General features: G+C 51.5%; 45 non-coding genes across 45 annotated transcripts; 9 read left to right on the top strand and 36 right to left on the bottom strand.

Moving 5' to 3' along the window:
* Nucleotides 1-4892: 4892 nt before the first annotated feature.
* On the bottom strand, nucleotides 4893-4964 carry Trnae-uuc (transfer RNA glutamic acid (anticodon UUC)). Its single transcript has one exon. It is a non-coding gene; the product is annotated as a tRNA-Glu (tRNA).
* Nucleotides 4965-5272: 308 nt separating this feature from the next.
* On the bottom strand, nucleotides 5273-5345 carry Trnam-cau (transfer RNA methionine (anticodon CAU)). Its single transcript has one exon. It is a non-coding gene; the product is annotated as a tRNA-Met (tRNA).
* Nucleotides 5346-6324: 979 nt separating this feature from the next.
* Nucleotides 6325-6396, top strand: Trnag-ucc (transfer RNA glycine (anticodon UCC)). Its single transcript has one exon. It is a non-coding gene; the product is annotated as a tRNA-Gly (tRNA).
* A 275-nt stretch (nucleotides 6397-6671) lies between these two features.
* Nucleotides 6672-6753, bottom strand: Trnas-aga (transfer RNA serine (anticodon AGA)). The gene has a single exon. It is a non-coding gene; the product is annotated as a tRNA-Ser (tRNA).
* Nucleotides 6754-6892: 139 nt separating this feature from the next.
* On the bottom strand, nucleotides 6893-6965 carry Trnak-uuu (transfer RNA lysine (anticodon UUU)). Its single transcript has one exon. It is a non-coding gene; the product is annotated as a tRNA-Lys (tRNA).
* A 296-nt stretch (nucleotides 6966-7261) lies between these two features.
* On the bottom strand, nucleotides 7262-7333 carry Trnae-uuc (transfer RNA glutamic acid (anticodon UUC)). The gene has a single exon. It is a non-coding gene; the product is annotated as a tRNA-Glu (tRNA).
* A 308-nt stretch (nucleotides 7334-7641) lies between these two features.
* Nucleotides 7642-7714, bottom strand: Trnam-cau (transfer RNA methionine (anticodon CAU)). Its single transcript has one exon. It is a non-coding gene; the product is annotated as a tRNA-Met (tRNA).
* A 979-nt stretch (nucleotides 7715-8693) lies between these two features.
* Trnag-ucc (transfer RNA glycine (anticodon UCC)) lies at nucleotides 8694-8765 on the top strand. The gene has a single exon. It is a non-coding gene; the product is annotated as a tRNA-Gly (tRNA).
* A 275-nt stretch (nucleotides 8766-9040) lies between these two features.
* Trnas-aga (transfer RNA serine (anticodon AGA)) lies at nucleotides 9041-9122 on the bottom strand. Its single transcript has one exon. It is a non-coding gene; the product is annotated as a tRNA-Ser (tRNA).
* Nucleotides 9123-9261: 139 nt separating this feature from the next.
* Trnak-uuu (transfer RNA lysine (anticodon UUU)) lies at nucleotides 9262-9334 on the bottom strand. The gene has a single exon. It is a non-coding gene; the product is annotated as a tRNA-Lys (tRNA).
* A 296-nt stretch (nucleotides 9335-9630) lies between these two features.
* Trnae-uuc (transfer RNA glutamic acid (anticodon UUC)) lies at nucleotides 9631-9702 on the bottom strand. The gene has a single exon. It is a non-coding gene; the product is annotated as a tRNA-Glu (tRNA).
* Nucleotides 9703-10010: 308 nt separating this feature from the next.
* Trnam-cau (transfer RNA methionine (anticodon CAU)) lies at nucleotides 10011-10083 on the bottom strand. Its single transcript has one exon. It is a non-coding gene; the product is annotated as a tRNA-Met (tRNA).
* A 979-nt stretch (nucleotides 10084-11062) lies between these two features.
* Trnag-ucc (transfer RNA glycine (anticodon UCC)) lies at nucleotides 11063-11134 on the top strand. Its single transcript has one exon. It is a non-coding gene; the product is annotated as a tRNA-Gly (tRNA).
* A 275-nt stretch (nucleotides 11135-11409) lies between these two features.
* Trnas-aga (transfer RNA serine (anticodon AGA)) lies at nucleotides 11410-11491 on the bottom strand. Its single transcript has one exon. It is a non-coding gene; the product is annotated as a tRNA-Ser (tRNA).
* A 139-nt stretch (nucleotides 11492-11630) lies between these two features.
* On the bottom strand, nucleotides 11631-11703 carry Trnak-uuu (transfer RNA lysine (anticodon UUU)). Its single transcript has one exon. It is a non-coding gene; the product is annotated as a tRNA-Lys (tRNA).
* A 296-nt stretch (nucleotides 11704-11999) lies between these two features.
* On the bottom strand, nucleotides 12000-12071 carry Trnae-uuc (transfer RNA glutamic acid (anticodon UUC)). Its single transcript has one exon. It is a non-coding gene; the product is annotated as a tRNA-Glu (tRNA).
* Nucleotides 12072-12379: 308 nt separating this feature from the next.
* Trnam-cau (transfer RNA methionine (anticodon CAU)) lies at nucleotides 12380-12452 on the bottom strand. The gene has a single exon. It is a non-coding gene; the product is annotated as a tRNA-Met (tRNA).
* Nucleotides 12453-13431: 979 nt separating this feature from the next.
* Trnag-ucc (transfer RNA glycine (anticodon UCC)) lies at nucleotides 13432-13503 on the top strand. The gene has a single exon. It is a non-coding gene; the product is annotated as a tRNA-Gly (tRNA).
* A 275-nt stretch (nucleotides 13504-13778) lies between these two features.
* Nucleotides 13779-13860, bottom strand: Trnas-aga (transfer RNA serine (anticodon AGA)). The gene has a single exon. It is a non-coding gene; the product is annotated as a tRNA-Ser (tRNA).
* A 139-nt stretch (nucleotides 13861-13999) lies between these two features.
* Nucleotides 14000-14072, bottom strand: Trnak-uuu (transfer RNA lysine (anticodon UUU)). Its single transcript has one exon. It is a non-coding gene; the product is annotated as a tRNA-Lys (tRNA).
* Nucleotides 14073-14368: 296 nt separating this feature from the next.
* Trnae-uuc (transfer RNA glutamic acid (anticodon UUC)) lies at nucleotides 14369-14440 on the bottom strand. Its single transcript has one exon. It is a non-coding gene; the product is annotated as a tRNA-Glu (tRNA).
* Nucleotides 14441-14748: 308 nt separating this feature from the next.
* Trnam-cau (transfer RNA methionine (anticodon CAU)) lies at nucleotides 14749-14821 on the bottom strand. The gene has a single exon. It is a non-coding gene; the product is annotated as a tRNA-Met (tRNA).
* Nucleotides 14822-15800: 979 nt separating this feature from the next.
* On the top strand, nucleotides 15801-15872 carry Trnag-ucc (transfer RNA glycine (anticodon UCC)). The gene has a single exon. It is a non-coding gene; the product is annotated as a tRNA-Gly (tRNA).
* A 275-nt stretch (nucleotides 15873-16147) lies between these two features.
* Nucleotides 16148-16229, bottom strand: Trnas-aga (transfer RNA serine (anticodon AGA)). Its single transcript has one exon. It is a non-coding gene; the product is annotated as a tRNA-Ser (tRNA).
* A 139-nt stretch (nucleotides 16230-16368) lies between these two features.
* Trnak-uuu (transfer RNA lysine (anticodon UUU)) lies at nucleotides 16369-16441 on the bottom strand. Its single transcript has one exon. It is a non-coding gene; the product is annotated as a tRNA-Lys (tRNA).
* A 296-nt stretch (nucleotides 16442-16737) lies between these two features.
* Trnae-uuc (transfer RNA glutamic acid (anticodon UUC)) lies at nucleotides 16738-16809 on the bottom strand. The gene has a single exon. It is a non-coding gene; the product is annotated as a tRNA-Glu (tRNA).
* Nucleotides 16810-17117: 308 nt separating this feature from the next.
* Nucleotides 17118-17190, bottom strand: Trnam-cau (transfer RNA methionine (anticodon CAU)). The gene has a single exon. It is a non-coding gene; the product is annotated as a tRNA-Met (tRNA).
* A 979-nt stretch (nucleotides 17191-18169) lies between these two features.
* On the top strand, nucleotides 18170-18241 carry Trnag-ucc (transfer RNA glycine (anticodon UCC)). Its single transcript has one exon. It is a non-coding gene; the product is annotated as a tRNA-Gly (tRNA).
* Nucleotides 18242-18516: 275 nt separating this feature from the next.
* Nucleotides 18517-18598, bottom strand: Trnas-aga (transfer RNA serine (anticodon AGA)). Its single transcript has one exon. It is a non-coding gene; the product is annotated as a tRNA-Ser (tRNA).
* Nucleotides 18599-18737: 139 nt separating this feature from the next.
* Nucleotides 18738-18810, bottom strand: Trnak-uuu (transfer RNA lysine (anticodon UUU)). Its single transcript has one exon. It is a non-coding gene; the product is annotated as a tRNA-Lys (tRNA).
* Nucleotides 18811-19106: 296 nt separating this feature from the next.
* On the bottom strand, nucleotides 19107-19178 carry Trnae-uuc (transfer RNA glutamic acid (anticodon UUC)). Its single transcript has one exon. It is a non-coding gene; the product is annotated as a tRNA-Glu (tRNA).
* Nucleotides 19179-19486: 308 nt separating this feature from the next.
* Trnam-cau (transfer RNA methionine (anticodon CAU)) lies at nucleotides 19487-19559 on the bottom strand. Its single transcript has one exon. It is a non-coding gene; the product is annotated as a tRNA-Met (tRNA).
* Nucleotides 19560-20538: 979 nt separating this feature from the next.
* On the top strand, nucleotides 20539-20610 carry Trnag-ucc (transfer RNA glycine (anticodon UCC)). The gene has a single exon. It is a non-coding gene; the product is annotated as a tRNA-Gly (tRNA).
* A 275-nt stretch (nucleotides 20611-20885) lies between these two features.
* Trnas-aga (transfer RNA serine (anticodon AGA)) lies at nucleotides 20886-20967 on the bottom strand. The gene has a single exon. It is a non-coding gene; the product is annotated as a tRNA-Ser (tRNA).
* Nucleotides 20968-21106: 139 nt separating this feature from the next.
* Nucleotides 21107-21179, bottom strand: Trnak-uuu (transfer RNA lysine (anticodon UUU)). The gene has a single exon. It is a non-coding gene; the product is annotated as a tRNA-Lys (tRNA).
* Nucleotides 21180-21475: 296 nt separating this feature from the next.
* Trnae-uuc (transfer RNA glutamic acid (anticodon UUC)) lies at nucleotides 21476-21547 on the bottom strand. The gene has a single exon. It is a non-coding gene; the product is annotated as a tRNA-Glu (tRNA).
* Nucleotides 21548-21855: 308 nt separating this feature from the next.
* On the bottom strand, nucleotides 21856-21928 carry Trnam-cau (transfer RNA methionine (anticodon CAU)). Its single transcript has one exon. It is a non-coding gene; the product is annotated as a tRNA-Met (tRNA).
* A 979-nt stretch (nucleotides 21929-22907) lies between these two features.
* Nucleotides 22908-22979, top strand: Trnag-ucc (transfer RNA glycine (anticodon UCC)). Its single transcript has one exon. It is a non-coding gene; the product is annotated as a tRNA-Gly (tRNA).
* Nucleotides 22980-23254: 275 nt separating this feature from the next.
* On the bottom strand, nucleotides 23255-23336 carry Trnas-aga (transfer RNA serine (anticodon AGA)). Its single transcript has one exon. It is a non-coding gene; the product is annotated as a tRNA-Ser (tRNA).
* A 139-nt stretch (nucleotides 23337-23475) lies between these two features.
* Trnak-uuu (transfer RNA lysine (anticodon UUU)) lies at nucleotides 23476-23548 on the bottom strand. Its single transcript has one exon. It is a non-coding gene; the product is annotated as a tRNA-Lys (tRNA).
* A 296-nt stretch (nucleotides 23549-23844) lies between these two features.
* Trnae-uuc (transfer RNA glutamic acid (anticodon UUC)) lies at nucleotides 23845-23916 on the bottom strand. The gene has a single exon. It is a non-coding gene; the product is annotated as a tRNA-Glu (tRNA).
* A 308-nt stretch (nucleotides 23917-24224) lies between these two features.
* Nucleotides 24225-24297, bottom strand: Trnam-cau (transfer RNA methionine (anticodon CAU)). Its single transcript has one exon. It is a non-coding gene; the product is annotated as a tRNA-Met (tRNA).
* Nucleotides 24298-25276: 979 nt separating this feature from the next.
* On the top strand, nucleotides 25277-25348 carry Trnag-ucc (transfer RNA glycine (anticodon UCC)). The gene has a single exon. It is a non-coding gene; the product is annotated as a tRNA-Gly (tRNA).
* A 275-nt stretch (nucleotides 25349-25623) lies between these two features.
* Trnas-aga (transfer RNA serine (anticodon AGA)) lies at nucleotides 25624-25705 on the bottom strand. Its single transcript has one exon. It is a non-coding gene; the product is annotated as a tRNA-Ser (tRNA).
* A 139-nt stretch (nucleotides 25706-25844) lies between these two features.
* Trnak-uuu (transfer RNA lysine (anticodon UUU)) lies at nucleotides 25845-25917 on the bottom strand. Its single transcript has one exon. It is a non-coding gene; the product is annotated as a tRNA-Lys (tRNA).
* Between the last annotated feature and the right edge of the window lie 28 nt (nucleotides 25918-25945).

The raw sequence follows: 25945 nt of genomic DNA, 5'->3' as shown, positions 1-25945 counted from the left end.
ACGGTTCTTCGTAACAATTGGATTCGGTCCTTCGTGTTGTCGCCAGTATGCCAATATTGCTGGAGCCGCTAAATGTCGAGAATTTAAGAGTTCTCGACCGATGTAGCTGCGTGCAAGATAATAATCTCGGATGTGTTTGAGCTGGTAACTGATGGTCTGAATGTTCAGCGGGGGGTCAAGACTCTGCGGCCTGACGGCAGTGAATAATTGCGCCGTAATGCCCGAAGGGTAATTGTTAATAATAGAGACCGTCCTTGTAACATAGAGAGCTGCTGCCTTTTTCTTGATGTCGACTAAGCCCATCCCTCCGTTTAGGGGGTGGAGTGTTGCAGTTTTGGCAGATACGCGAAAAATTTCCCCGCGCCAAATAAAATTAGTTATCTTCGACATAATATTTCTAGCAAGTACTGCAGGGAGCGGCAGAAGCTGCGCCATGTAATACGCCTTTGATAAAATACAGGCGTTGATAAGTTGAATACGATCAAATTGGTTGAGGCTGCGATGGTAATTATCAATTAGGGCACCATTTATTTTACGTGCTACATCCCGCCAGTTAGCCGCTATCATCTTTAGAGAGGACGCCGTCAACATGATCCCCAGAGCCTTGTGTACTCTGACTTGTGTAGCATAATCGACACGCAAATGCTGGAGGCCACACAGGTTCAGAAATTTGCTTTTTTGTTCATTTAACTGCGCCCCTGACGCCAGACAGTATTTCCGAAGTTCAGTCGCTAATATGGTGACATCATCGACATTGCGAATCACCACACCCACATCGTCGGCATAGGCTCCGATTACACTTTTTACCCCAGAAATGGTAATCCCAGTGAGTTTCGTCTGCAATTGTTGTAACAGAGGTTCAAGGGAGAGTACAAAAAGCAACATGGACAAGGGGCTCCCTTGTGGAACCCCTCTGTTGATTTGTATTGGCCACGTCAGTTGTGAGTTAACGGAAAGTTTTGCAGTGATTCCCATGGCCACGTGTTTAATCATGTCAATCGTGTTCCGAGAGAAACCCAATCGTTGCATAGTCTCGAGGAGGTACGCGTGATTTACGAGATCAAAAGCTTTAAAAAAATCAAGAAAGATCAGCCCACATTTCATGTTACTAGCGCTCGTTAAAGCAATGACATCTCGGTAAAAGGCAGCCGTTTGCAGAATTGTTCGTCTAAAGGCACATGTCTGCTGTTGGCCTATGATTTTAGCAGTGAGTGGCATGAGTCTCACGTTAATTGCGCGAGCCACGATCTTATAATCAGAGTTTAATAACGATATTGGTCGGAAATTGGTGATAGTTTTAGTACCTCTGTTTTTAGGGAGAAGCACAATTTTACATTCCTTAAAGACGGGTGGGACAGACGTTCCTTGCAAGACTTCGTTCACGACTTGAGTAATTTTGTCCCCGATGATGTGCCAATAGTGCTTGTAAAATTCAACTGGTAAGCCATCAGGGCCAGGGGATTTATTAAGTGGCCAACTGCATACAACCTCCAAAACATCTTTATTACTGAAGGCTAACGAGATGGAGTCATTTTCTTCCCTTGTGACGGTAGATGAAATGGCGTTAAACAGTCCATCATAGCAGTCGTCGTGTAGAGACGCTGATGCGTAGGTGTTGACATAATAGTCATGCAAAGCGTTGACAATCTCTCGCTGAGTGTCAATCGTTCTTCCATCCTCGAGTTTCAGGGCATCAATAAAAGTCCGCCTCCTGTTCTTTGTATGTTTGACGAGGTGGTACAGAGCGGCTGCTTCATCATCTCTGACCGACGTCACTTTAGATTTTATCTTAAGGCCGTCCAGTTGCATCCTCTTCAGACTGATTAATTTTGCCTTTATTTTCCGAATGTCGTCGATTCTGGTAGTCGTCGCGTCTGCACGATCGTACAGGTCCCGTAAGATTGTGTAATAAAATTCCATCGTCTTTTTGATCTCCGCCGCCCTTTCAATTCCGAAGTACATGATGACATTTCGCAGTTTCGGCTTTGCCTGCAGAGTCCACCACTCTATAGTGCTACGAAATCTGTTAGTAGCGCGCAAGCACTGCTCCCAAGCTCGACGCACCCCCTCCTCCAGCTCAACATCCGTTAACAAAGACACATTCAGGTTCCATTGACTTTTATACCATCGTGTGGGTTGTGGAAGTAATTTCAGGCACGCGATGACACCACTGTGATCGGAGAAACTGGAGGGGATCGTCTCTACTTTTAATAAATCATTCTCGAAAACGTCTGAAACATAAATCCTGTCGATTCTGCTACAGGAATTCGCGACGATGTGCGTGAAGCGGACCAACGTCGGGTACCGAAGTTCCCACGCATCTTTAAGTTTGAGGTCGTTCACGAGGCGCTTTAATTCAGACGAATAATTAAAATTTGGGGACTGATCTTTCCGGGATAAGACACAATTAAAATCACCACCAATGATAAGGCGTCGGGGATTTTTCCTTAATAAATAGAGTATATGTTCCCGAAAAAAAGTAGCTCGTTCTGCTCTATAGGTATTGCCAGAAGGTGCGTACAAGTTGATGATGGTGACGCCGTAAACGGTGATCCCCACCCCTCTACCCGATTCCAATTTGTCAATCTCAGTAACTGGAATCCCTTCTCTAATTAAGATTGCGGTCCCTACAGTCGTTTCTGGGGAAAAATTCGTAATTCCGACAAACCCAGGAACAGTAAAAAGTGGCATGGACACCTCCTGCAAAAGTGCTATATCAGTTCCTGACTCATACAGATATTGTTTTAATGCATTCAGTTTCACTTCTGATCTGATTTTATTAATATTGAGGGTCGTGATCGTATAGGCCTGTGACATAATTACCGGACGTCTGAGAGAAAGAGGAATCAACTGCCTTTAGTTGTCCACATCTTCATGCCATTCCATCGTAGTAGCGGCCGCGGAATTCGTGTCTGGAACGTCACTGAGTTGTTCTCTTGCGTCTTTGTTTTTACTCTTTTTCCGGACAGCATTAACATTAGGCGGCACTCGGATCCTGTGACGGACACTGTGTAGCACCGCTGCAGTCGGAGGCGTGGGAGGATCTTGGGTGACGTCAAGCTTCTCTCCTGACAAACCTTGCGCCGGGAGCGGATGCGCCGAACCCTCTGGCGAGCGATCAGCTGAGCCACCACTTTCACTATCAGTTTGTTTGGCAATACTCGCTGCCCGAAGCTGTGTGTTGTCACTGACAGTCCCGGGCTGCTGTGTTTGTATACCGTCACGGAGTTGTTGACATTCGTGTTGTTCTGAGGCTAGGGCCGGAGCGGCTGCCACGTGTTGTGTACCGTCCGCGCTTGGAGACAGTGTTTGTATACCATCACAGCGAGCCTCAATGTGTGTACTTCCAGCAGACACGTGCGCCACACCTACTTGTTGACCTTCCTGAGTGTGCTGTTGCGGAAGTTCTGAGACATGAGCCTGTGGTAACTGAACGGCATCTACGGAAGTATCGGCGCTTGAAAGTGCGGTAGAAGAATCGTCCACAATGGCTGCACCGGTTATAACCTTTGCGTCCGAAGCGGTTCCCCGGACGTCCGGTTCCGGGGTCTCGTGCGTACTGAATGTGTCATCATCAGAGTCACGGCTGTCACAAGTTCGACGCCTCTTATTAGTCGTGGCATCGACTTTCGCTGGTGGCTTAGCATCATTATCTCTCCTAACCAGAGCCGGAAACTCTTCAGGGCGAATTTCTTGTAGCTCTTCCGAAGGTACTTCAGAACTAGGGACCTCACGCTCTATCATAGGTTTAGCTGCCACTACATCAGCCAACGTAAGCCGTTTACGCTGCTGCAGCGAATTCTTTAGCACAAACATTCGCCTGGGACAGTCCTGACGCAAGTGACCACTCTCATTACAGATATGGCATGTGGGAGGTTGGCCACTGTAAGTAACGTGAGCCCTATAGTCACAAACGGTAATATGGGAGGGTATATTCTGCTTTATATGCATTTCTACAGATCTGACGCCACTGTAACATTGTAACCTGTGCTGGTTCGACCACCGTTCGTTTCGAATCTGCTTGATATCCCCGAATTTAGACAGAACCTCCTTCAGATAACAATTTTCTACTTCAGGGGGTAAATGAAAGATACGCACATTGGTATACTCTACGTCGGCATTGGAAATGAGCACAGTACTTACAGACTCGTCCCGGTGCCGAAAAACAGCTCTCCCTCCGTGTGTCGTCATAATCTTTTCCAGTAACACAGGATTCAGCAATTTTACAAAGAAACAATATTGCTCGGTATCATAATACGCAGTGTGCACTTGATCAGAGGTAATCCCAATAACATCCACAATCCAATCATGTATTTCCAAGGAACTAGGCTGCACGTAACGGGTAGACTTGTCGAAATCAAAACGGAGTGTACACTTTCGCGGAAATAACCTGGACATTGCAAACTATAGCTAGCGGTTGAACCGCTAGAATAACACAACAACGAAAATCAAACTCGAGATCAAGATACACAAATCAGAACACTTCACGGTCAAAGAGAAAGTTAAGTAGGAATCACGACTTGTAAACACGTGTCGGAGCGGAGCACTTAATACGTCCGATCAGCACGGTGTCTCAGGCGCGACTGCTATCCGGGCTCACCCTTGTTGCGGATGGAGCGGCTGCAAGCAATGTGAATAACTGGAACGCGTGTGTAGGCGTACTACGGTAACAGCTGGCTTCTGCCGCAACTGGCGACTTCACCGACTTCCCACTGACGCTGGTAGCAGCCCAACAGCGGACCAGTGCCACTTCTCCCTTTATTCCGGTGCCGACAGTAATTGCATCATGTGCCTGTTTTCCCCGATTACGTTCGGCCGAAGCTCCGGAGGGTGGGCGACAAACGACAGTTCGAAGGCCAAAACATGGAGCGTTGTGTGCGCAAAAACTTCCGTTCCGGTACCGGGAATCGAACCCGGGCCTCCTGGGTGAAAGCCAGGTATCCTAGCCACTAGACCACACCGGATTTGCTCGATAAGCGTGAGATCTTCTCCGTCTCCTCTCGTATTTCGTGCTGAATCTGGTCTCAGTGGTGTTCTCTGTTTGCGAGCATATTTGCGCCTACAGACTGGCATGGCGCACAGCTCGAAATTGACTATTCATTATTTTACTCATAACAAGGGAAGAGAAAGATCAAAGTTGTACGTTGTCATAATTGGAAATAAACATATTGACGCTGAGGTGTAGCCTCCTTGTGGATAACGAACGACAATTAAGTTCGTTCCCTAGCAACAGCAACGCCGTTAATTCAGCCATGATGTACAGCAAATTAAATGCCCCGGGTGAGGATCGAACTCACGACCTTAAGATTATGAGACTTACGCGCTACCTACTGCGCTACCGAGGCACGTTGCAAGCAACGTTACAGGAAACTTGGTAAGTCTCGCATATTAGAGATAGACAGTTTGCGCTTTCTCAAGAATCTGTTGTGTTGCTACACGTGCTTTCCCTACTTGCTAGATTAAACTGCTGCCGCAGCTTTTTCAACGGAACGCAGCACTGCCCGAGGTTACAGTACATCGCCCTTGCGGCACCTGAACACAGCGGCCTGTTGGGCCAGGCCGACGTTAGAGTTCAGAAATAGCACGCGACCGTCCAAGTACGGTCTACTGCGTGCTGCGTGTATGGTTCTTCTCACAGCGAATCCTGCTATACATTCCTGAGGCTGACGCAGCTCAGGCGAGGAATCGGCGCGGCAGCATTATAGCGAGAACAGCAGAACGATGCATCGGCCGGGAATCGAACCCGGGCCGTCCGCATGCTAAGCGAGCATTCACCAATTTTTTTTTTTTTTGTTCTCATTTCTTTCGTTGCATTTGTTGGGGGCGGACGTCCGATGACGCCCGTTCAAGTTCATCGTTGACTCGGTCTTTTATTACAGAGGGCAGATAACTCTCAGACCGAACACGCTGAGCTATCGTGCCGGCAAGCCTTACGATTATGAGACTTACGCGCTGCCTACTGCACTACTGAGGCACATGCCATTGAACCACCGATGCTCGACAAGCTGCCCGTGCTTCCCGAGCACTTTTCTGCATGGGAAAGTGGGATTGCCACCCAGCGACGTCGGATACAACCGAAAAAAGTGCTACACACGTGGAGTCCTCCACTACATTGCCTTAAAACGAATGCTCATCACTATCGTGTGAGTAACCTTGCGGCCGCGGCGACTAGTCTTGCCCAAAGACGCAGCGTGCGTGGAGGCGCTACCCGAATGCGTGTGGATGCACCCTCCTACCTCGAAAAGCGCCTGCAGCTACTATCACCGTGGGCCGCTGCTAGCGGGCGGGAAGCCGACACAGCGGGGCGTTGCGAGCAGCGGCTGTGCGGTGGTGGTGTAATGGTGAGCATAGTTGCCTTCCAAGCAGTTGATCCGGGTTCGATTCCCGGCCACCGCAAGTGGCGCTGGTTTTTTCGTATGAGTATGTGAGCCGCGTGCTGTTACATGAAGGTTTTTTTCGTCGTTGCTCCACGCAGACCATCCTGTAGTATGTCCCGACTTGTCCCGACTTTGCTCGGCTGACGCGAAAGCTGACGCTTGGAATTCGCCCTTATCAAAATGACAGGCACTATAAACGGCTGTGAGAGGCGAGGTGTGGAGAGGTACCAAAACGACAGGCAAACTGCGAAATTTTCTGCTCGTTCTTCTTAAACAAAAAAAGAAAAAAACCGACGCAGTCGGTAGGACTCGAACCTACGCTCCCAGAGGGAATCTGATTTCTAGTCAGACGCCTTAACCACTCGGCCACGACTGCTCGTAACTGAAGTTTCCCTGGAATCGTGAGAAATGCAACCGGTCTGCGCAGAATGTTGACAGGAAACGAACTCTGTGCACTGATTACGGCAGGGCTACCATCGCTACGAGACGAGCCATTGCGGAAACGTTAAAATCTTCGCCCGGACAGGGACTTGAACCCTGGACCCTTAGGTTAAAAGCCTAATGCTCTACCGACTGAGCTATCCGGGCTCACCCTTGTTGCGGATGGAGCGGCTGCAAGCAATGTGAATAACTGGAACGCGTGTGTAGGCGTACTACGGTAACAGCTGGCTTCTGCCGCAACTGGCGACTTCACCGACTTCCCACTGACGCTGGTAGCAGCCCAACAGCGGACCAGTGCCACTTCTCCCTTTATTCCGGTGCCGACAGTAATTGCATCATGTGCCTGTTTTCCCCGATTACGTTCGGCCGAAGCTCCGGAGGGTGGGCGACAAACGACAGTTCGAAGGCCAAAACATGGAGCGTTGTGTGCGCAAAAACTTCCGTTCCGGTACCGGGAATCGAACCCGGGCCTCCTGGGTGAAAGCCAGGTATCCTAGCCACTAGACCACACCGGATTTGCTCGATAAGCGTGAGATCTTCTCCGTCTCCTCTCGTATTTCGTGCTGAATCTGGTCTCAGTGGTGTTCTCTGTTTGCGAGCATATTTGCGCCTACAGACTGGCATGGCGCACAGCTCGAAATTGACTATTCATTATTTTACTCATAACAAGGGAAGAGAAAGATCAAAGTTGTACGTTGTCATAATTGGAAATAAACATATTGACGCTGAGGTGTAGCCTCCTTGTGGATAACGAACGACAATTAAGTTCGTTCCCTAGCAACAGCAACGCCGTTAATTCAGCCATGATGTACAGCAAATTAAATGCCCCGGGTGAGGATCGAACTCACGACCTTAAGATTATGAGACTTACGCGCTACCTACTGCGCTACCGAGGCACGTTGCAAGCAACGTTACAGGAAACTTGGTAAGTCTCGCATATTAGAGATAGACAGTTTGCGCTTTCTCAAGAATCTGTTGTGTTGCTACACGTGCTTTCCCTACTTGCTAGATTAAACTGCTGCCGCAGCTTTTTCAACGGAACGCAGCACTGCCCGAGGTTACAGTACATCGCCCTTGCGGCACCTGAACACAGCGGCCTGTTGGGCCAGGCCGACGTTAGAGTTCAGAAATAGCACGCGACCGTCCAAGTACGGTCTACTGCGTGCTGCGTGTATGGTTCTTCTCACAGCGAATCCTGCTATACATTCCTGAGGCTGACGCAGCTCAGGCGAGGAATCGGCGCGGCAGCATTATAGCGAGAACAGCAGAACGATGCATCGGCCGGGAATCGAACCCGGGCCGTCCGCATGCTAAGCGAGCATTCACCAATTTTTTTTTTTTTTGTTCTCATTTCTTTCGTTGCATTTGTTGGGGGCGGACGTCCGATGACGCCCGTTCAAGTTCATCGTTGACTCGGTCTTTTATTACAGAGGGCAGATAACTCTCAGACCGAACACGCTGAGCTATCGTGCCGGCAAGCCTTACGATTATGAGACTTACGCGCTGCCTACTGCACTACTGAGGCACATGCCATTGAACCACCGATGCTCGACAAGCTGCCCGTGCTTCCCGAGCACTTTTCTGCATGGGAAAGTGGGATTGCCACCCAGCGACGTCGGATACAACCGAAAAAAGTGCTACACACGTGGAGTCCTCCACTACATTGCCTTAAAACGAATGCTCATCACTATCGTGTGAGTAACCTTGCGGCCGCGGCGACTAGTCTTGCCCAAAGACGCAGCGTGCGTGGAGGCGCTACCCGAATGCGTGTGGATGCACCCTCCTACCTCGAAAAGCGCCTGCAGCTACTATCACCGTGGGCCGCTGCTAGCGGGCGGGAAGCCGACACAGCGGGGCGTTGCGAGCAGCGGCTGTGCGGTGGTGGTGTAATGGTGAGCATAGTTGCCTTCCAAGCAGTTGATCCGGGTTCGATTCCCGGCCACCGCAAGTGGCGCTGGTTTTTTCGTATGAGTATGTGAGCCGCGTGCTGTTACATGAAGGTTTTTTTCGTCGTTGCTCCACGCAGACCATCCTGTAGTATGTCCCGACTTGTCCCGACTTTGCTCGGCTGACGCGAAAGCTGACGCTTGGAATTCGCCCTTATCAAAATGACAGGCACTATAAACGGCTGTGAGAGGCGAGGTGTGGAGAGGTACCAAAACGACAGGCAAACTGCGAAATTTTCTGCTCGTTCTTCTTAAACAAAAAAAGAAAAAAACCGACGCAGTCGGTAGGACTCGAACCTACGCTCCCAGAGGGAATCTGATTTCTAGTCAGACGCCTTAACCACTCGGCCACGACTGCTCGTAACTGAAGTTTCCCTGGAATCGTGAGAAATGCAACCGGTCTGCGCAGAATGTTGACAGGAAACGAACTCTGTGCACTGATTACGGCAGGGCTACCATCGCTACGAGACGAGCCATTGCGGAAACGTTAAAATCTTCGCCCGGACAGGGACTTGAACCCTGGACCCTTAGGTTAAAAGCCTAATGCTCTACCGACTGAGCTATCCGGGCTCACCCTTGTTGCGGATGGAGCGGCTGCAAGCAATGTGAATAACTGGAACGCGTGTGTAGGCGTACTACGGTAACAGCTGGCTTCTGCCGCAACTGGCGACTTCACCGACTTCCCACTGACGCTGGTAGCAGCCCAACAGCGGACCAGTGCCACTTCTCCCTTTATTCCGGTGCCGACAGTAATTGCATCATGTGCCTGTTTTCCCCGATTACGTTCGGCCGAAGCTCCGGAGGGTGGGCGACAAACGACAGTTCGAAGGCCAAAACATGGAGCGTTGTGTGCGCAAAAACTTCCGTTCCGGTACCGGGAATCGAACCCGGGCCTCCTGGGTGAAAGCCAGGTATCCTAGCCACTAGACCACACCGGATTTGCTCGATAAGCGTGAGATCTTCTCCGTCTCCTCTCGTATTTCGTGCTGAATCTGGTCTCAGTGGTGTTCTCTGTTTGCGAGCATATTTGCGCCTACAGACTGGCATGGCGCACAGCTCGAAATTGACTATTCATTATTTTACTCATAACAAGGGAAGAGAAAGATCAAAGTTGTACGTTGTCATAATTGGAAATAAACATATTGACGCTGAGGTGTAGCCTCCTTGTGGATAACGAACGACAATTAAGTTCGTTCCCTAGCAACAGCAACGCCGTTAATTCAGCCATGATGTACAGCAAATTAAATGCCCCGGGTGAGGATCGAACTCACGACCTTAAGATTATGAGACTTACGCGCTACCTACTGCGCTACCGAGGCACGTTGCAAGCAACGTTACAGGAAACTTGGTAAGTCTCGCATATTAGAGATAGACAGTTTGCGCTTTCTCAAGAATCTGTTGTGTTGCTACACGTGCTTTCCCTACTTGCTAGATTAAACTGCTGCCGCAGCTTTTTCAACGGAACGCAGCACTGCCCGAGGTTACAGTACATCGCCCTTGCGGCACCTGAACACAGCGGCCTGTTGGGCCAGGCCGACGTTAGAGTTCAGAAATAGCACGCGACCGTCCAAGTACGGTCTACTGCGTGCTGCGTGTATGGTTCTTCTCACAGCGAATCCTGCTATACATTCCTGAGGCTGACGCAGCTCAGGCGAGGAATCGGCGCGGCAGCATTATAGCGAGAACAGCAGAACGATGCATCGGCCGGGAATCGAACCCGGGCCGTCCGCATGCTAAGCGAGCATTCACCAATTTTTTTTTTTTTTGTTCTCATTTCTTTCGTTGCATTTGTTGGGGGCGGACGTCCGATGACGCCCGTTCAAGTTCATCGTTGACTCGGTCTTTTATTACAGAGGGCAGATAACTCTCAGACCGAACACGCTGAGCTATCGTGCCGGCAAGCCTTACGATTATGAGACTTACGCGCTGCCTACTGCACTACTGAGGCACATGCCATTGAACCACCGATGCTCGACAAGCTGCCCGTGCTTCCCGAGCACTTTTCTGCATGGGAAAGTGGGATTGCCACCCAGCGACGTCGGATACAACCGAAAAAAGTGCTACACACGTGGAGTCCTCCACTACATTGCCTTAAAACGAATGCTCATCACTATCGTGTGAGTAACCTTGCGGCCGCGGCGACTAGTCTTGCCCAAAGACGCAGCGTGCGTGGAGGCGCTACCCGAATGCGTGTGGATGCACCCTCCTACCTCGAAAAGCGCCTGCAGCTACTATCACCGTGGGCCGCTGCTAGCGGGCGGGAAGCCGACACAGCGGGGCGTTGCGAGCAGCGGCTGTGCGGTGGTGGTGTAATGGTGAGCATAGTTGCCTTCCAAGCAGTTGATCCGGGTTCGATTCCCGGCCACCGCAAGTGGCGCTGGTTTTTTCGTATGAGTATGTGAGCCGCGTGCTGTTACATGAAGGTTTTTTTCGTCGTTGCTCCACGCAGACCATCCTGTAGTATGTCCCGACTTGTCCCGACTTTGCTCGGCTGACGCGAAAGCTGACGCTTGGAATTCGCCCTTATCAAAATGACAGGCACTATAAACGGCTGTGAGAGGCGAGGTGTGGAGAGGTACCAAAACGACAGGCAAACTGCGAAATTTTCTGCTCGTTCTTCTTAAACAAAAAAAGAAAAAAACCGACGCAGTCGGTAGGACTCGAACCTACGCTCCCAGAGGGAATCTGATTTCTAGTCAGACGCCTTAACCACTCGGCCACGACTGCTCGTAACTGAAGTTTCCCTGGAATCGTGAGAAATGCAACCGGTCTGCGCAGAATGTTGACAGGAAACGAACTCTGTGCACTGATTACGGCAGGGCTACCATCGCTACGAGACGAGCCATTGCGGAAACGTTAAAATCTTCGCCCGGACAGGGACTTGAACCCTGGACCCTTAGGTTAAAAGCCTAATGCTCTACCGACTGAGCTATCCGGGCTCACCCTTGTTGCGGATGGAGCGGCTGCAAGCAATGTGAATAACTGGAACGCGTGTGTAGGCGTACTACGGTAACAGCTGGCTTCTGCCGCAACTGGCGACTTCACCGACTTCCCACTGACGCTGGTAGCAGCCCAACAGCGGACCAGTGCCACTTCTCCCTTTATTCCGGTGCCGACAGTAATTGCATCATGTGCCTGTTTTCCCCGATTACGTTCGGCCGAAGCTCCGGAGGGTGGGCGACAAACGACAGTTCGAAGGCCAAAACATGGAGCGTTGTGTGCGCAAAAACTTCCGTTCCGGTACCGGGAATCGAACCCGGGCCTCCTGGGTGAAAGCCAGGTATCCTAGCCACTAGACCACACCGGATTTGCTCGATAAGCGTGAGATCTTCTCCGTCTCCTCTCGTATTTCGTGCTGAATCTGGTCTCAGTGGTGTTCTCTGTTTGCGAGCATATTTGCGCCTACAGACTGGCATGGCGCACAGCTCGAAATTGACTATTCATTATTTTACTCATAACAAGGGAAGAGAAAGATCAAAGTTTTACGTTGTCATAATTGGAAATAAACATATTGACGCTGAGGTGTAGCCTCCTTGTGGATAACGAACGACAATTAAGTTCGTTCCCTAGCAACAGCAACGCCGTTAATTCAGCCATGATGTACAGCAAATTAAATGCCCCGGGTGAGGATCGAACTCACGACCTTAAGATTATGAGACTTACGCGCTACCTACTGCGCTACCGAGGCACGTTGCAAGCAACGTTACAGGAAACTTGGTAAGTCTCGCATATTAGAGATAGACAGTTTGCGCTTTCTCAAGAATCTGTTGTGTTGCTACACGTGCTTTCCCTACTTGCTAGATTAAACTGCTGCCGCAGCTTTTTCAACGGAACGCAGCACTGCCCGAGGTTACAGTACATCGCCCTTGCGGCACCTGAACACAGCGGCCTGTTGGGCCAGGCCGACGTTAGAGTTCAGAAATAGCACGCGACCGTCCAAGTACGGTCTACTGCGTGCTGCGTGTATGGTTCTTCTCACAGCGAATCCTGCTATACATTCCTGAGGCTGACGCAGCTCAGGCGAGGAATCGGCGCGGCAGCATTATAGCGAGAACAGCAGAACGATGCATCGGCCGGGAATCGAACCCGGGCCGTCCGCATGCTAAGCGAGCATTCACCAATTTTTTTTTTTTTTGTTCTCATTTCTTTCGTTGCATTTGTTGGGGGCGGACGTCCGATGACGCCCGTTCAAGTTCATCGTTGACTCGGTCTTTTATTACAGAGGGCAGATAACTCTCAGACCGAACACGCTGAGCTATCGTGCCGGCAAGCCTTACGATTATGAGACTTACGCGCTGCCTACTGCACTACTGAGGCACATGCCATTGAACCACCGATGCTCGACAAGCTGCCCGTGCTTCCCGAGCACTTTTCTGCATGGGAAAGTGGGATTGCCACCCAGCGACGTCGGATACAACCGAAAAAAGTGCTACACACGTGGAGTCCTCCACTACATTGCCTTAAAACGAATGCTCATCACTATCGTGTGAGTAACCTTGCGGCCGCGGCGACTAGTCTTGCCCAAAGACGCAGCGTGCGTGGAGGCGCTACCCGAATGCGTGTGGATGCACCCTCCTACCTCGAAAAGCGCCTGCAGCTACTATCACCGTGGGCCGCTGCTGGCGGGCGGGAAGCCGACACAGCGGGGCGTTGCGAGCAGCGGCTGTGCGGTGGTGGTGTAATGGTGAGCATAGTTGCCTTCCAAGCAGTTGATCCGGGTTCGATTCCCGGCCACCGCAAGTGGCGCTGGTTTTTTCGTATGAGTATGTGAGCCGCGTGCTGTTACATGAAGGTTTTTTTCGTCGTTGCTCCACGCAGACCATCCTGTAGTATGTCCCGACTTGTCCCGACTTTGCTCGGCTGACGCGAAAGCTGACGCTTGGAATTCGCCCTTATCAAAATGACAGGCACTATAAACGGCTGTGAGAGGCGAGGTGTGGAGAGGTACCAAAACGACAGGCAAACTGCGAAATTTTCTGCTCGTTCTTCTTAAACAAAAAAAGAAAAAAACCGACGCAGTCGGTAGGACTCGAACCTACGCTCCCAGAGGGAATCTGATTTCTAGTCAGACGCCTTAACCACTCGGCCACGACTGCTCGTAACTGAAGTTTCCCTGGAATCGTGAGAAATGCAACCGGTCTGCGCAGAATGTTGACAGGAAACGAACTCTGTGCACTGATTACGGCAGGGCTACCATCGCTACGAGACGAGCCATTGCGGAAACGTTAAAATCTTCGCCCGGACAGGGACTTGAACCCTGGACCCTTAGGTTAAAAGCCTAATGCTCTACCGACTGAGCTATCCGGGCTCACCCTTGTTGCGGATGGAGCGGCTGCAAGCAATGTGAATAACTGGAACGCGTGTGTAGGCGTACTACGGTAACAGCTGGCTTCTGCCGCAACTGGCGACTTCACCGACTTCCCACTGACGCTGGTAGCAGCCCAACAGCGGACCAGTGCCACTTCTCCCTTTATTCCGGTGCCGACAGTAATTGCATCATGTGCCTGTTTTCCCCGATTACGTTCGGCCGAAGCTCCGGAGGGTGGGCGACAAACGACAGTTCGAAGGCCAAAACATGGAGCGTTGTGTGCGCAAAAACTTCCGTTCCGGTACCGGGAATCGAACCCGGGCCTCCTGGGTGAAAGCCAGGTATCCTAGCCACTAGACCACACCGGATTTGCTCGATAAGCGTGAGATCTTCTCCGTCTCCTCTCGTATTTCGTGCTGAATCTGGTCTCAGTGGTGTTCTCTGTTTGCGAGCATATTTGCGCCTACAGACTGGCATGGCGCACAGCTCGAAATTGACTATTCATTATTTTACTCATAACAAGGGAAGAGAAAGATCAAAGTTGTACGTTGTCATAATTGGAAATAAACATATTGACGCTGAGGTGTAGCCTCCTTGTGGATAACGAACGACAATTAAGTTCGTTCCCTAGCAACAGCAACGCCGTTAATTCAGCCATGATGTACAGCAAATTAAATGCCCCGGGTGAGGATCGAACTCACGACCTTAAGATTATGAGACTTACGCGCTACCTACTGCGCTACCAAAGCACGTTGCAAGCAACGTTACAGGAAACTTGGTAAGTCTCGCATATTAGAGATAGACAGTTTGCGCTTTCTCAAGAATCTGTTGTGTTGCTACACGTGCTTTCCCTACTTGCTAGATTAAACTGCTGCCGCAGCTTTTTCAACGGAACGCAGCACTGCCCGAGGTTACAGTACATCGCCCTTGCGGCACCTGAACACAGCGGCCTGTTGGGCCAGGCCGACGTTAGAGTTCAGAAATAGCACGCGACCGTCCAAGTACGGTCTACTGCGTGCTGCGTGTATGGTTCTTCTCACAGCGAATCCTGCTATACATTCCTGAGGCTGACGCAGCTCAGGCGAGGAATCGGCGCGGCAGCATTATAGCGAGAACAGCAGAACGATGCATCGGCCGGGAATCGAACCCGGGCCGTCCGCATGCTAAGCGAGCATTCACCAATTTTTTTTTTTTTTGTTCTCATTTCTTTCGTTGCATTTGTTGGGGGCGGACGTCCGATGACGCCCGTTCAAGTTCATCGTTGACTCGGTCTTTTATTACAGAGGGCAGATAACTCTCAGACCGAACACGCTGAGCTATCGTGCCGGCAAGCCTTACGATTATGAGACTTACGCGCTGCCTACTGCACTACTGAGGCACATGCCATTGAACCACCGATGCTCGACAAGCTGCCCGTGCTTCCCGAGCACTTTTCTGCATGGGAAAGTGGGATTGCCACCCAGCGACGTCGGATACAACCGAAAAAAGTGCTACACACGTGGAGTCCTCCACTACATTGCCTTAAAACGAATGCTCATCACTATCGTGTGAGTAACCTTGCGGCCGCGGCGACTAGTCTTGCCCAAAGACGCAGCGTGCGTGGAGGCGCTACCCGAATGCGTGTGGATGCACCCTCCTACCTCGAAAAGCGCCTGCAGCTACTATCACCGTGGGCCGCTGCTAGCGGGCGGGAAGCCGACACAGCGGGGCGTTGCGAGCAGCGGCTGTGCGGTGGTGGTGTAATGGTGAGCATAGTTGCCTTCCAAGCAGTTGATCCGGGTTCGATTCCCGGCCACCGCAAGTGGCGCTGGTTTTTTCGTATGAGTATGTGAGCCGCGTGCTGTTACATGAAGGTTTTTTTCGTCGTTGCTCCACGCAGACCATCCTGTAGTATGTCCCGACTTGTCCCGACTTTGCTCGGCTGACGCGAAAGCTGACGCTTGGAATTCGCCCTTATCAAAATGACAGGCACTATAAACGGCTGTGAGAGGCGAGGTGTGGAGAGGTACCAAAACGACAGGCAAACTGCGAAATTTTCTGCTCGTTCTTCTTAAACAAAAAAAGAAAAAAACCGACGCAGTCGGTAGGACTCGAACCTACGCTCCCAGAGGGAATCTGATTTCTAGTCAGACGCCTTAACCACTCGGCCACGACTGCTCGTAACTGAAGTTTCCCTGGAATCGTGAGAAATGCAACCGGTCTGCGCAGAATGTTGACAGGAAACGAACTCTGTGCACTGATTACGGCAGGGCTACCATCGCTACGAGACGAGCCATTGCGGAAACGTTAAAATCTTCGCCCGGACAGGGACTTGAACCCTGGACCCTTAGGTTAAAAGCCTAATGCTCTACCGACTGAGCTATCCGGGCTCACCCTTGTTGCGGATGGAGCGGCTGCAAGCAATGTGAATAACTGGAACGCGTGTGTAGGCGTACTACGGTAACAGCTGGCTTCTGCCGCAACTGGCGACTTCACCGACTTCCCACTGACGCTGGTAGCAGCCCAACAGCGGACCAGTGCCACTTCTCCCTTTATTCCGGTGCCGACAGTAATTGCATCATGTGCCTGTTTTCCCCGATTACGTTCGGCCGAAGCTCCGGAGGGTGGGCGACAAACGACAGTTCGAAGGCCAAAACATGGAGCGTTGTGTGCGCAAAAACTTCCGTTCCGGTACCGGGAATCGAACCCGGGCCTCCTGGGTGAAAGCCAGGTATCCTAGCCACTAGACCACACCGGATTTGCTCGATAAGCGTGAGATCTTCTCCGTCTCCTCTCGTATTTCGTGCTGAATCTGGTCTCAGTGGTGTTCTCTGTTTGCGAGCATATTTGCGCCTACAGACTGGCATGGCGCACAGCTCGAAATTGACTATTCATTATTTTACTCATAACAAGGGAAGAGAAAGATCAAAGTTGTACGTTGTCATAATTGGAAATAAACATATTGACGCTGAGGTGTAGCCTCCTTGTGGATAACGAACGACAATTAAGTTCGTTCCCTAGCAACAGCAACGCCGTTAATTCAGCCATGATGTACAGCAAATTAAATGCCCCGGGTGAGGATCGAACTCACGACCTTAAGATTATGAGACTTACGCGCTACCTACTGCGCTACCGAGGCACGTTGCAAGCAACGTTACAGGAAACTTGGTAAGTCTCGCATATTAGAGATAGACAGTTTGCGCTTTCTCAAGAATCTGTTGTGTTGCTACACGTGCTTTCCCTACTTGCTAGATTAAACTGCTGCCGCAGCTTTTTCAACGGAACGCAGCACTGCCCGAGGTTACAGTACATCGCCCTTGCGGCACCTGAACACAGCGGCCTGTTGGGCCAGGCCGACGTTAGAGTTCAGAAATAGCACGCGACCGTCCAAGTACGGTCTACTGCGTGCTGCGTGTATGGTTCTTCTCACAGCGAATCCTGCTATACATTCCTGAGGCTGACGCAGCTCAGGCGAGGAATCGGCGCGGCAGCATTATAGCGAGAACAGCAGAACGATGCATCGGCCGGGAATCGAACCCGGGCCGTCCGCATGCTAAGCGAGCATTCACCAATTTTTTTTTTTTTTGTTCTCATTTCTTTCGTTGCATTTGTTGGGGGCGGACGTCCGATGACGCCCGTTCAAGTTCATCGTTGACTCGGTCTTTTATTACAGAGGGCAGATAACTCTCAGACCGAACACGCTGAGCTATCGTGCCGGCAAGCCTTACGATTATGAGACTTACGCGCTGCCTACTGCACTACTGAGGCACATGCCATTGAACCACCGATGCTCGACAAGCTGCCCGTGCTTCCCGAGCACTTTTCTGCATGGGAAAGTGGGATTGCCACCCAGCGACGTCGGATACAACCGAAAAAAGTGCTACACACGTGGAGTCCTCCACTACATTGCCTTAAAACGAATGCTCATCACTATCGTGTGAGTAACCTTGCGGCCGCGGCGACTAGTCTTGCCCAAAGACGCAGCGTGCGTGGAGGCGCTACCCGAATGCGTGTGGATGCACCCTCCTACCTCGAAAAGCGCCTGCAGCTACTATCACCGTGGGCCGCTGCTAGCGGGCGGGAAGCCGACACAGCGGGGCGTTGCGAGCAGCGGCTGTGCGGTGGTGGTGTAATGGTGAGCATAGTTGCCTTCCAAGCAGTTGATCCGGGTTCGATTCCCGGCCACCGCAAGTGGCGCTGGTTTTTTCGTATGAGTATGTGAGCCGCGTGCTGTTACATGAAGGTTTTTTTCGTCGTTGCTCCACGCAGACCATCCTGTAGTATGTCCCGACTTGTCCCGACTTTGCTCGGCTGACGCGAAAGCTGACGCTTGGAATTCGCCCTTATCAAAATGACAGGCACTATAAACGGCTGTGAGAGGCGAGGTGTGGAGAGGTACCAAAACGACAGGCAAACTGCGAAATTTTCTGCTCGTTCTTCTTAAACAAAAAAAGAAAAAAACCGACGCAGTCGGTAGGACTCGAACCTACGCTCCCAGAGGGAATCTGATTTCTAGTCAGACGCCTTAACCACTCGGCCACGACTGCTCGTAACTGAAGTTTCCCTGGAATCGTGAGAAATGCAACCGGTCTGCGCAGAATGTTGACAGGAAACGAACTCTGTGCACTGATTACGGCAGGGCTACCATCGCTACGAGACGAGCCATTGCGGAAACGTTAAAATCTTCGCCCGGACAGGGACTTGAACCCTGGACCCTTAGGTTAAAAGCCTAATGCTCTACCGACTGAGCTATCCGGGCTCACCCTTGTTGCGGATGGAGCGGCTGCAAGCAATGTGAATAACTGGAACGCGTGTGTAGGCGTACTACGGTAACAGCTGGCTTCTGCCGCAACTGGCGACTTCACCGACTTCCCACTGACGCTGGTAGCAGCCCAACAGCGGACCAGTGCCACTTCTCCCTTTATTCCGGTGCCGACAGTAATTGCATCATGTGCCTGTTTTCCCCGATTACGTTCGGCCGAAGCTCCGGAGGGTGGGCGACAAACGACAGTTCGAAGGCCAAAACATGGAGCGTTGTGTGCGCAAAAACTTCCGTTCCGGTACCGGGAATCGAACCCGGGCCTCCTGGGTGAAAGCCAGGTATCCTAGCCACTAGACCACACCGGATTTGCTCGATAAGCGTGAGATCTTCTCCGTCTCCTCTCGTATTTCGTGCTGAATCTGGTCTCAGTGGTGTTCTCTGTTTGCGAGCATATTTGCGCCTACAGACTGGCATGGCGCACAGCTCGAAATTGACTATTCATTATTTTACTCATAACAAGGGAAGAGAAAGATCAAAGTTGTACGTTGTCATAATTGGAAATAAACATATTGACGCTGAGGTGTAGCCTCCTTGTGGATAACGAACGACAATTAAGTTCGTTCCCTAGCAACAGCAACGCCGTTAATTCAGCCATGATGTACAGCAAATTAAATGCCCCGGGTGAGGATCGAACTCACGACCTTAAGATTATGAGACTTACGCGCTACCTACTGCGCTACCGAGGCACGTTGCAAGCAACGTTACAGGAAACTTGGTAAGTCTCGCATATTAGAGATAGACAGTTTGCGCTTTCTCAAGAATCTGTTGTGTTGCTACACGTGCTTTCCCTACTTGCTAGATTAAACTGCTGCCGCAGCTTTTTCAACGGAACGCAGCACTGCCCGAGGTTACAGTACATCGCCCTTGCGGCACCTGAACACAGCGGCCTGTTGGGCCAGGCCGACGTTAGAGTTCAGAAATAGCACGCGACCGTCCAAGTACGGTCTACTGCGTGCTGCGTGTATGGTTCTTCTCACAGCGAATCCTGCTATACATTCCTGAGGCTGACGCAGCTCAGGCGAGGAATCGGCGCGGCAGCATTATAGCGAGAACAGCAGAACGATGCATCGGCCGGGAATCGAACCCGGGCCGTCCGCATGCTAAGCGAGCATTCACCAATTTTTTTTTTTTTTGTTCTCATTTCTTTCGTTGCATTTGTTGGGGGCGGACGTCCGATGACGCCCGTTCAAGTTCATCGTTGACTCGGTCTTTTATTACAGAGGGCAGATAACTCTCAGACCGAACACGCTGAGCTATCGTGCCGGCAAGCCTTACGATTATGAGACTTACGCGCTGCCTACTGCACTACTGAGGCACATGCCATTGAACCACCGATGCTCGACAAGCTGCCCGTGCTTCCCGAGCACTTTTCTGCATGGGAAAGTGGGATTGCCACCCAGCGACGTCGGATACAACCGAAAAAAGTGCTACACACGTGGAGTCCTCCACTACATTGCCTTAAAACGAATGCTCATCACTATCGTGTGAGTAACCTTGCGGCCGCGGCGACTAGTCTTGCCCAAAGACGCAGCGTGCGTGGAGGCGCTACCCGAATGCGTGTGGATGCACCCTCCTACCTCGAAAAGCGCCTGCAGCTACTATCACCGTGGGCCGCTGCTAGCGGGCGGGAAGCCGACACAGCGGGGCGTTGCGAGCAGCGGCTGTGCGGTGGTGGTGTAATGGTGAGCATAGTTGCCTTCCAAGCAGTTGATCCGGGTTCGATTCCCGGCCACCGCAAGTGGCGCTGGTTTTTTCGTATGAGTATGTGAGCCGCGTGCTGTTACATGAAGGTTTTTTTCGTCGTTGCTCCACGCAGACCATCCTGTAGTATGTCCCGACTTGTCCCGACTTTGCTCGGCTGACGCGAAAGCTGACGCTTGGAATTCGCCCTTATCAAAATGACAGGCACTATAAACGGCTGTGAGAGGCGAGGTGTGGAGAGGTACCAAAACGACAGGCAAACTGCGAAATTTTCTGCTCGTTCTTCTTAAACAAAAAAAGAAAAAAACCGACGCAGTCGGTAGGACTCGAACCTACGCTCCCAGAGGGAATCTGATTTCTAGTCAGACGCCTTAACCACTCGGCCACGACTGCTCGTAACTGAAGTTTCCCTGGAATCGTGAGAAATGCAACCGGTCTGCGCAGAATGTTGACAGGAAACGAACTCTGTGCACTGATTACGGCAGGGCTACCATCGCTACGAGACGAGCCATTGCGGAAACGTTAAAATCTTCGCCCGGACAGGGACTTGAACCCTGGACCCTTAGGTTAAAAGCCTAATGCTCTACCGACTGAGCTATCCGGGCTCACCCTTGTTGCGGATGGAGCGGCTGCAAGCAATGTGAATAACTGGAACGCGTGTGTAGGCGTACTACGGTAACAGCTGGCTTCTGCCGCAACTGGCGACTTCACCGACTTCCCACTGACGCTGGTAGCAGCCCAACAGCGGACCAGTGCCACTTCTCCCTTTATTCCGGTGCCGACAGTAATTGCATCATGTGCCTGTTTTCCCCGATTACGTTCGGCCGAAGCTCCGGAGGGTGGGCGACAAACGACAGTTCGAAGGCCAAAACATGGAGCGTTGTGTGCGCAAAAACTTCCGTTCCGGTACCGGGAATCGAACCCGGGCCTCCTGGGTGAAAGCCAGGTATCCTAGCCACTAGACCACACCGGATTTGCTCGATAAGCGTGAGATCTTCTCCGTCTCCTCTCGTATTTCGTGCTGAATCTGGTCTCAGTGGTGTTCTCTGTTTGCGAGCATATTTGCGCCTACAGACTGGCATGGCGCACAGCTCGAAATTGACTATTCATTATTTTACTCATAACAAGGGAAGAGAAAGATCAAAGTTGTACGTTGTCATAATTGGAAATAAACATATTGACGCTGAGGTGTAGCCTCCTTGTGGATAACGAACGACAATTAAGTTCGTTCCCTAGCAACAGCAACGCCGTTAATTCAGCCATGATGTACAGCAAATTAAATGCCCCGGGTGAGGATCGAACTCACGACCTTAAGATTATGAGACTTACGCGCTACCTACTGCGCTACCGAGGCACGTTGCAAGCAACGTTACAGGAAACTTGGTAAGTCTCGCATATTAGAGATAGACAGTTTGCGCTTTCTCAAGAATCTGTTGTGTTGCTACACGTGCTTTCCCTACTTGCTAGATTAAACTGCTGCCGCAGCTTTTTCAACGGAACGCAGCACTGCCCGAGGTTACAGTACATCGCCCTTGCGGCACCTGAACACAGCGGCCTGTTGGGCCAGGCCGACGTTAGAGTTCAGAAATAGCACGCGACCGTCCAAGTACGGTCTACTGCGTGCTGCGTGTATGGTTCTTCTCACAGCGAATCCTGCTATACATTCCTGAGGCTGACGCAGCTCAGGCGAGGAATCGGCGCGGCAGCATTATAGCGAGAACAGCAGAACGATGCATCGGCCGGGAATCGAACCCGGGCCGTCCGCATGCTAAGCGAGCATTCACCAATTTTTTTTTTTTTTGTTCTCATTTCTTTCGTTGCATTTGTTGGGGGCGGACGTCCGATGACGCCCGTTCAAGTTCATCGTTGACTCGGTCTTTTATTACAGAGGGCAGATAACTCTCAGACCGAACACGCTGAGCTATCGTGCCGGCAAGCCTTACGATTATGAGACTTACGCGCTGCCTACTGCACTACTGAGGCACATGCCATTGAACCACCGATGCTCGACAAGCTGCCCGTGCTTCCCGAGCACTTTTCTGCATGGGAAAGTGGGATTGCCACCCAGCGACGTCGGATACAACCGAAAAAAGTGCTACACACGTGGAGTCCTCCACTACATTGCCTTAAAACGAATGCTCATCACTATCGTGTGAGTAACCTTGCGGCCGCGGCGACTAGTCTTGCCCAAAGACGCAGCGTGCGTGGAGGCGCTACCCGAATGCGTGTGGATGCACCCTCCTACCTCGAAAAGCGCCTGCAGCTACTATCACCGTGGGCCGCTGCTAGCGGGCGGGAAGCCGACACAGCGGGGCGTTGCGAGCAGCGGCTGTGCGGTGGTGGTGTAATGGTGAGCATAGTTGCCTTCCAAGCAGTTGATCCGGGTTCGATTCCCGGCCACCGCAAGTGGCGCTGGTTTTTTCGTATGAGTATGTGAGCCGCGTGCTGTTACATGAAGGTTTTTTTCGTCGTTGCTCCACGCAGACCATCCTGTAGTATGTCCCGACTTGTCCCGACTTTGCTCGGCTGACGCGAAAGCTGACGCTTGGAATTCGCCCTTATCAAAATGACAGGCACTATAAACGGCTGTGAGAGGCGAGGTGTGGAGAGGTACCAAAACGACAGGCAAACTGCGAAATTTTCTGCTCGTTCTTCTTAAACAAAAAAAGAAAAAAACCGACGCAGTCGGTAGGACTCGAACCTACGCTCCCAGAGGGAATCTGATTTCTAGTCAGACGCCTTAACCACTCGGCCACGACTGCTCGTAACTGAAGTTTCCCTGGAATCGTGAGAAATGCAACCGGTCTGCGCAGAATGTTGACAGGAAACGAACTCTGTGCACTGATTACGGCAGGGCTACCATCGCTACGAGACGAGCCATTGCGGAAACGTTAAAATCTTCGCCCGGACAGGGACTTGAACCCTGGACCCTTAGGTTAAAAGCCTAATGCTCTACCGACTGAGCTATCCGGGCTCACCCTTGTTGCGGATGGAGCGGCTGCAAGCAATGTGAATAACTGGAACGCGTGTGTAGGCGTACTACGGTAACAGCTGGCTTCTGCCGCAACTGGCGACTTCACCGACTTCCCACTGACGCTGGTAGCAGCCCAACAGCGGACCAGTGCCACTTCTCCCTTTATTCCGGTGCCGACAGTAATTGCATCATGTGCCTGTTTTCCCCGATTACGTTCGGCCGAAGCTCCGGAGGGTGGGCGACAAACGACAGTTCGAAGGCCAAAACATGGAGCGTTGTGTGCGCAAAAACTTCCGTTCCGGTACCGGGAATCGAACCCGGGCCTCCTGGGTGAAAGCCAGGTATCCTAGCCACTAGACCACACCGGATTTGCTCGATAAGCGTGAGATCTTCTCCGTCTCCTCTCGTATTTCGTGCTGAATCTGGTCTCAGTGGTGTTCTCTGTTTGCGAGCATATTTGCGCCTACAGACTGGCATGGCGCACAGCTCGAAATTGACTATTCATTATTTTACTCATAACAAGGGAAGAGAAAGATCAAAGTTGTACGTTGTCATAATTGGAAATAAACATATTGACGCTGAGGTGTAGCCTCCTTGTGGATAACGAACGACAATTAAGTTCGTTCCCTAGCAACAGCAACGCCGTTAATTCAGCCATGATGTACAGCAAATTAAATGCCCCGGGTGAGGATCGAACTCACGACCTTAAGATTATGAGACTTACGCGCTACCTACTGCGCTACCGAGGCACGTTGCAAGCAACGTTACAGGAAACTTGGTAAGTCTCGCATATTAGAGATAGACAGTTTGCGCTTTCTCAAGAATCTGTTGTGTTGCTACACGTGCTTTCCCTACTTGCTAGATTAAACTGCTGCCGCAGCTTTTTCAACGGAACGCAGCACTGCCCGAGGTTACAGTACATCGCCCTTGCGGCACCTGAACACAGCGGCCTGTTGGGCCAGGCCGACGTTAGAGTTCAGAAATAGCACGCGACCGTCCAAGTACGGTCTACTGCGTGCTGCGTGTATGGTTCTTCTCACAGCGAATCCTGCTATACATTCCTGAGGCTGACGCAGCTCAGGCGAGGAATCGGCGCGGCAGCATTATAGCGAGAACAGCAGAACGATGCATCGGCCGGGAATCGAACCCGGGCCGTCCGCATGCTAAGCGAGCATTCACCAATTTTTTTTTTTTTTGTTCTCATTTCTTTCGTTGCATTTGTTGGGGGCGGACGTCCGATGACGCCCGTTCAAGTTCATCGTTGACTCGGTCTTTTATTACAGAGGGCAGATAACTCTCAGACCGAACACGCTGAGCTATCGTGCCGGCAAGCCTTACGATTATGAGACTTACGCGCTGCCTACTGCACTACTGAGGCACATGCCATTGAACCACCGATGCTCGACAAGCTGCCCGTGCTTCCCGAGCACTTTTCTGCATGGGAAAGTGGGATTGCCACCCAGCGACGTCGGATACAACCGAAAAAAGTGCTACACACGTGGAGTCCTCCACTACATTGCCTTAAAACGAATGCTCATCACTATCGTGTGAGTAACCTTGCGGCCGCGGCGACTAGTCTTGCCCAAAGACGCAGCGTGCGTGGAGGCGCTACCCGAATGCGTGTGGATGCACCCTCCTACCTCGAAAAGCGCCTGCAGCTACTATCACCGTGGGCCGCTGCTAGCGGGCGGGAAGCCGACACAGCGGGGCGTTGCGAGCAGCGGCTGTGCGGTGGTGGTGTAATGGTGAGCATAGTTGCCTTCCAAGCAGTTGATCCGGGTTCGATTCCCGGCCACCGCAAGTGGCGCTGGTTTTTTCGTATGAGTATGTGAGCCGCGTGCTGTTACATGAAGGTTTTTTTCGTCGTTGCTCCACGCAGACCATCCTGTAGTATGTCCCGACTTGTCCCGACTTTGCTCGGCTGACGCGAAAGCTGACGCTTGGAATTCGCCCTTATCAAAATGACAGGCACTATAAACGGCTGTGAGAGGCGAGGTGTGGAGAGGTACCAAAACGACAGGCAAACTGCGAAATTTTCTGCTCGTTCTTCTTAAACAAAAAAAGAAAAAAACCGACGCAGTCGGTAGGACTCGAACCTACGCTCCCAGAGGGAATCTGATTTCTAGTCAGACGCCTTAACCACTCGGCCACGACTGCTCGTAACTGAAGTTTCCCTGGAATCGTGAGAAATGCAACCGGTCTGCGCAGAATGTTGACAGGAAACGAACTCTGTGCACTGATTACGGCAGGGCTACCATCGCTACGAGACGAGCCATTGCGGAAACGTTAAAATCTTCGCCCGGACAGGGACTTGAACCCTGGACCCTTAGGTTAAAAGCCTAATGCTCTACCGACTGAGCTATCCGGGCTCACCCTTGTTGCGGATGGAGCGGCTGC

The sequence above is a fragment of the Schistocerca nitens genome, chromosome 4 (assembly GCF_023898315.1).
Source record: "Schistocerca nitens isolate TAMUIC-IGC-003100 chromosome 4, iqSchNite1.1, whole genome shotgun sequence".
Classification (NCBI taxonomy): Eukaryota; Metazoa; Arthropoda; class Insecta; order Orthoptera; family Acrididae; genus Schistocerca; species Schistocerca nitens.
Note: the sequence above shows the minus strand (reverse complement) of the source record. Positions and strands in the feature narration are given on the sequence as shown.